Here is a 5,352-nt window from a genome sequence, read left to right as displayed (position 1 = left end):
TTCGGGGGATTCCCAGGTCAAGGTTGTGGAGCTGATGGTGGGGCAAGACTGATATCCTAGGCCTTGTAACGAATGTGATGACTCAATGGTGGGCCATGCTTTGGGCCACCAGTGTGAGGAGATGATACTCTTATCAGCCCCGGTATCTAGAATACCCTCAAAATCTTTTCCTTTTACTTTTAAACGCAGTTTAGGCCTTTCATTCAAGGGAATCATTAAGTAAGCTAGATCACTACCTGAGGAGCCCATCTGTTCTGTTCCCATTCTATTGACCCTTCCCACCTCAGGGAGGAATAGCAACTGGGCTATTCGATCTCCCTTTGTAATAGAAAAAACTCCTCTAGGGCTAGAACATAAGACTTGTATTTCAGGAGAATGCTGGCCATCCACTACCCCGGGGTACACTATTAAACCTTGCAGGGTCAGTGATCCTCGGCTGAGGATAAGGCCCATGATTCCGGGAAGCAAGGGTGTTATAGGCTCCACTGGAATTGGCTGAATATTCATTTGTGGCATTAGTAAGAAGTTGGAGGAGGCACGCAAATCCACCCTTGTGGGTCTTCCTGGGTTATTTCCTGATTTCTCTTTCTGTTGGCTTCCTGGGTTCTGACTAGTCGGTTCCCATATCTTTGAGGGCCCTGGGACCGGGGGCCCGATGTCCCGTTTTTTGGCATCTCGTCTGACTGATTATCCAGCGGGGGGGAGGAGTCTGCCCCTAATATCTCTTACTGAACGGCATGCACTAGCTTTATGATATCCCTTGCCGCATCTGTCACAAAGAGTGGGAGTCTCTACCTTTCTATTCAAATTTGTACAATCCTTTTTAAAATGACCGGGCTTGCCACAATTATAGCAGACCTTTGGACCGTGTCTCATCAGGGGACGCCTCTGTGATTGAAGAATAGCAGCCGCCAGCCCGGTATTAGTAAGGGGCCCTCCGAGCTCTCGGCAGACCCTAAGCCAATCTTGTAAGCCCTTGTTTTTAGGTGGAGCAATGGCTGCTCGGCACTCCTGAGTGGCTTGTTCAAAAATTATCTGTTGGATTAGGGGCTCGACTGGACCTACATCTCCGAAAATACGCCCAGCTGCCTCTGTCATTCTGGCCACAAAATCTGAAAAGGACTCTTGGGGTCCTTGAATTATCTTTGTGAGTTGTCCACTCGCTTCCCCTTTTCGGGAAAGTGCCTTCCATGCCCTAATGGCCGTGGCAGAGACCTGGGTATAGGCTCCCCAATGATAGTTAGCTTGATCAGCAGTATAAGCCCCTTGACCTGTTAACAGGTCTAAAGTCCAATCTCTCTGTTCCGGGGTCAAGGCAGTAGCGTTGACCCGGGCTTGTGCTTGTGCAGCCTCATACCACAGTGCTTTCCATTCCATATATTGGCCCATATTAGGGAGGGCGGCTTTTGCAATCATTTGCCAATCGGCTGGTGTTAATGCTGAATTGGCAAGTCTATCAAGCTGTACCAGGGTAAAATTAGCATTGGTCCCATACTTGCGAACAGATTCGGCCAGTTCCTTAAGCTGGTTGAAATCTACTGGTGCATGAATTCGCCCTCCATTTTCTGTTTCAAAAACAGAAAATACAGTCCTGACCTTTCTCCTCACCTTTTCTGGTACAAGCGAGTAACCTGATGGAGGATGCACCTCATAAGGCGGAGGTGCAGAGGGCACCGTCTTTTGAGGAGGAATTCTAGGAATTTTTTTATATTTCTTGTTATCATCTGGGTGATATCTCTCTGCCTCATATCTAGCTGCTTCTTCATCTAACTCAGCCTCCTCCTCCGAGTTAAGAGTATCCTTACCAGAGGTGTCATCATCACTGGAGCTTTCCAAACTGTCGAGGGTCAGTGCCTCCAGCTCCAAAGAGGGGTAGAGCCCACCCTTTCTCTCCTTACGAGGGATACTGGACTCCATCGGGGGTATCTCTCCTGTCTTAGGAGGGTGCCTATCCTTCTTTTTTGGGACGTCCTTTTTCTTGCGCGCGCCCAAACTCTCACTCCATTCGGTTTCTGACATGCTGTCCTGAACTCCCTCGAGAGTAACCTGCCCTTCACTTACTGCTTCCTTATAGTTTTCATCTCCTAAACAGTTTTTAACAACTAGAACAAGGACCATGAAAATCACAGTGAAGATCAGGCCATAAATTTCAGGGTCAGACATACCTCTCCGAATGTACCTCCCTGCAGTTCTGAATCCTCCTCTGAATCGAGGGGTTCCCTGAGGTGCTGACGATGACAAGGTCGAGATAACCCAGGTTTCGGCACCAGATAGCCCACGCAACCTCCCGCCAGCAGGAACGACGCGGCACACACAGGATCCTTCTGCAGTAAAGCTTTTATGCATCTTGAGAGGGAGAGCATAAGCTTACAGATGAAGAGGACCCCGAGGGGGCAAAATCCCAGCCCTTATATAGGAAACTGCTCCCCGCCTAGGATGTGGCACCCAATGGTTGGCTGTAGCCCGTTGGCCGGTATTGTGTCACAGGTGAGGCAGTGCACTAGCACACGCGCAAACCACCTGTTTTGTCAGTTGGTTGAACGGATGTCAGCGCCATCTTGCAATGGTGAATGTGAGGGCGGCTCCTCACAACTCAGAGGTGTGGCTTAGAAGTGAGACATATAAAAGGCAAGAGGCAAACAGAGAATTAGGCAGTAGGCACTTGAGACAGGCATTAGGTATTAGGTACTTGGAGGAAGAACTTGGATTAGACATTAGGTACTTTGAGTACGCACTTAAGACTCGAGATAGGCAACTAGGATGAGACACTTGTACTTGGATGAGACTAGGACTTGGAACTGGAAACTTGGAACTTTGAGGCACTAAGGACCAGGAACTAGGGACTAGGAACTCAAGACTTGGGACTTGGACTAGGAAGAGAGACTGACGAATAAATGGGATTGAATCACACTCTGTCTTGTGGTTTCAAACATTGATAGAGCGGTCAGCAATATTTTGGCCCCCAAACGTGGGGTAGCTCGGGCCCCAACAAATGATTTTTTATATAACTTTTTTTTTTTTTTTTTACATTTAGTACATTATAACTATATCATAGGAACAACCAGGAATGCAGAATTTGTTTATATTTTTTAAAAACTACATTTATTTTGTATGTGTGTGTGTTGGTGTGTATGTACGTGTGTGTGTGTATGTCTGTGTGTGTATGTATCTGTGTAGAGGACAGTACACATATGCCACAGTATGTTTGAAGGTCAGAGAACAGCTAGTATGTATTAATTCTTTTTTCACACTGTGGGACCCAGAGATCAATTTCAGGTCTGCAGACTTGGCAGCAAACACAATTCTCTGATCAGTCACCACAGCTGATTCAGAAGTTATGTTCCAAAATGAAAGTTGGTATTCACTAACTCATCAGCATATAAGCCATATTCCTGGTATGGAATCTAACATAACACAGATTGCTCAAGTTAAAACAATGGCCCTTCTTACTTTCACACCTTATCTAACAATCCCAGGTGGCCAGTGCCATGTGTGGCTGTCCCCTGAAACAGCACTGAATACTTAGGTGCTGCCACGGAGCAAGGAGAAAAAGCCACACTGGTTTCTGCTGTGACAGTGACTGAAAGGGAGAATAGCACTGTAGGCCACTTGGCCTTTCAGTGTTGTACCCAGCAGAGGACTATGGCATATTTCAGTGACTTTTGCTTCTGTTAACATTCTTAAAGTCAAGTCTGCGTTTTCAAATTAAATATTTGCTTTAGTGTATATGTTTGTGGGTTTTTTTCCCTATGAGTGATGGATGGTGGGTAAGTGTAATAATATAAGGTAAAATTCTCAAAAGGAGCATTTCCTCATAGTTCTCTACTGCCTTGTGAGAGAGAAGTTAGTTAGGTTTTACCTCTTTCCTTCATTCTTGCATTATATCCCCAAATATTCCTAATGACTTACATATCACTCACACTCATGACAAGAAGAAAACTAGGTTTATAAAGGTTAAGTAATTTGCAGAGCTGGAACTTGTAATCAGATTGTGTCTGAGACTCAGGTCTTGTGTCTTAGGCCAAAGTTTATTTCTAAAAGCAATGGAATAAGGGTGGGTGGAAGTTCACATCTAGGGTCAGCATGGGTAATACCTCCAGGCCTTACACTAATATAATAAGCCCCCTTTAGAATGCAGGGAAGCTATCATTTATCCTGTAAAATCTCTTCTGTTCCCATATGAGAGGGAAGAGATTAAAAGGATGAATATTCTTCACAAGTAAATATCCTCTCTGTTTCTTAACATCTGACCTAGTTTCCAGGATCAAGTCAAACACTAGGGTCTTAAGTAAACTTTTCCAGGCCTGAGCTCCCTTCAGAGTCAGGTTTAAGCACTCTGCCCATGATGTCACTGCCATGCTCCACATCTGTTATTTCCTTCTCTCCTCTTCAATTCCTTGCAAAATTTTCAGAGGACAATGTACACATCTTATTTGTAGCTTTATCATCAAAGCATAGAGACAGAATGATGATGGTGAAACTAAATCTAATCTTACCCAAAACAAACTCCTTCTATGCCATGTAGTACCTAAGAAAGAAGTACCTAAGAAAGAAGAGGGAAGAGCAAAGTCCAAGTTAGTACATCAGTTAGCGAACTAGAGCTTGAGTACCAGGTAGGGCCTGTGTAGGTGAGTTAGTTTCTTGTATGTTTCAGGTGAGATCATTCTGTGTAGATCAGGAAGCTGGAGCCAGCACACACAGTACACATGCTTGTGACTCAATTCATCACCCTTCTCACAGGCCAGAATCAATTAAGTAGTTATTCACTGTGCTCCAATTGTATGTTGAACATTTCTAAGTTCAATAGGGATCAGAAAGTTGTGACACTTTTCAGGTGAAGGGAATTACAGAGGGGAACAAGACAGCTATCATTTCCAAAGGATTCTTTTTCTAGTACAGTCTTGCTACTCCATATTTAGCATTTCAGTTTGACATATCACAAAATTTTCATGTAATGAACATTAACGATTACAAAGCTTCATTTGCTTTCACAATATGTCCCTAGTCATCCTGCTGATGAAAAAGACCAGACTGTGTTATTTTCTGCATCTGCTTTTGAGAATTAGAGAGGCAGCCAGTGGAAGGTCATGCTAATTCAGGTCATGCTGATGTTATGGAGAAAAACTTATTTTTTTTTCTAGCTAGAGACATTGGAAGACACATTTCCTAGGCAAATCTTCCATATTGATATAAATCAGTCCTGACGTTACATTTTTAGCTCTAAGCCTGAGAAGAAAAATAAACTATCTCCTACAAAAAAAAAAAATCAAACTTGAAGCCACATCAACTCCTTGATGCTGGATTGCAACTTATCTCTGCAAGTCTGTCTTCCTATTTTGATGCTGGACCTCA

At 44.1% G+C, this 5,352-nt stretch overlaps 1 pseudogene; it reads right to left on the bottom strand.

Moving 5' to 3' along the window:
- Window positions 1-515: 515 nt before the first annotated feature.
- On the bottom strand, window positions 516-4,358 carry LOC117706793 (igE-binding protein pseudogene; annotated as a pseudogene).
- Window positions 4,359-5,352: the final 994 nt, after the last annotated feature.

Source organism: Arvicanthis niloticus, chromosome 4 (assembly GCF_011762505.2).
Source record: "Arvicanthis niloticus isolate mArvNil1 chromosome 4, mArvNil1.pat.X, whole genome shotgun sequence".
In the NCBI taxonomy this organism is placed as follows: domain Eukaryota; kingdom Metazoa; phylum Chordata; class Mammalia; order Rodentia; family Muridae; genus Arvicanthis; species Arvicanthis niloticus.
This window is presented reverse-complemented; position numbering and strand designations above follow the sequence as displayed.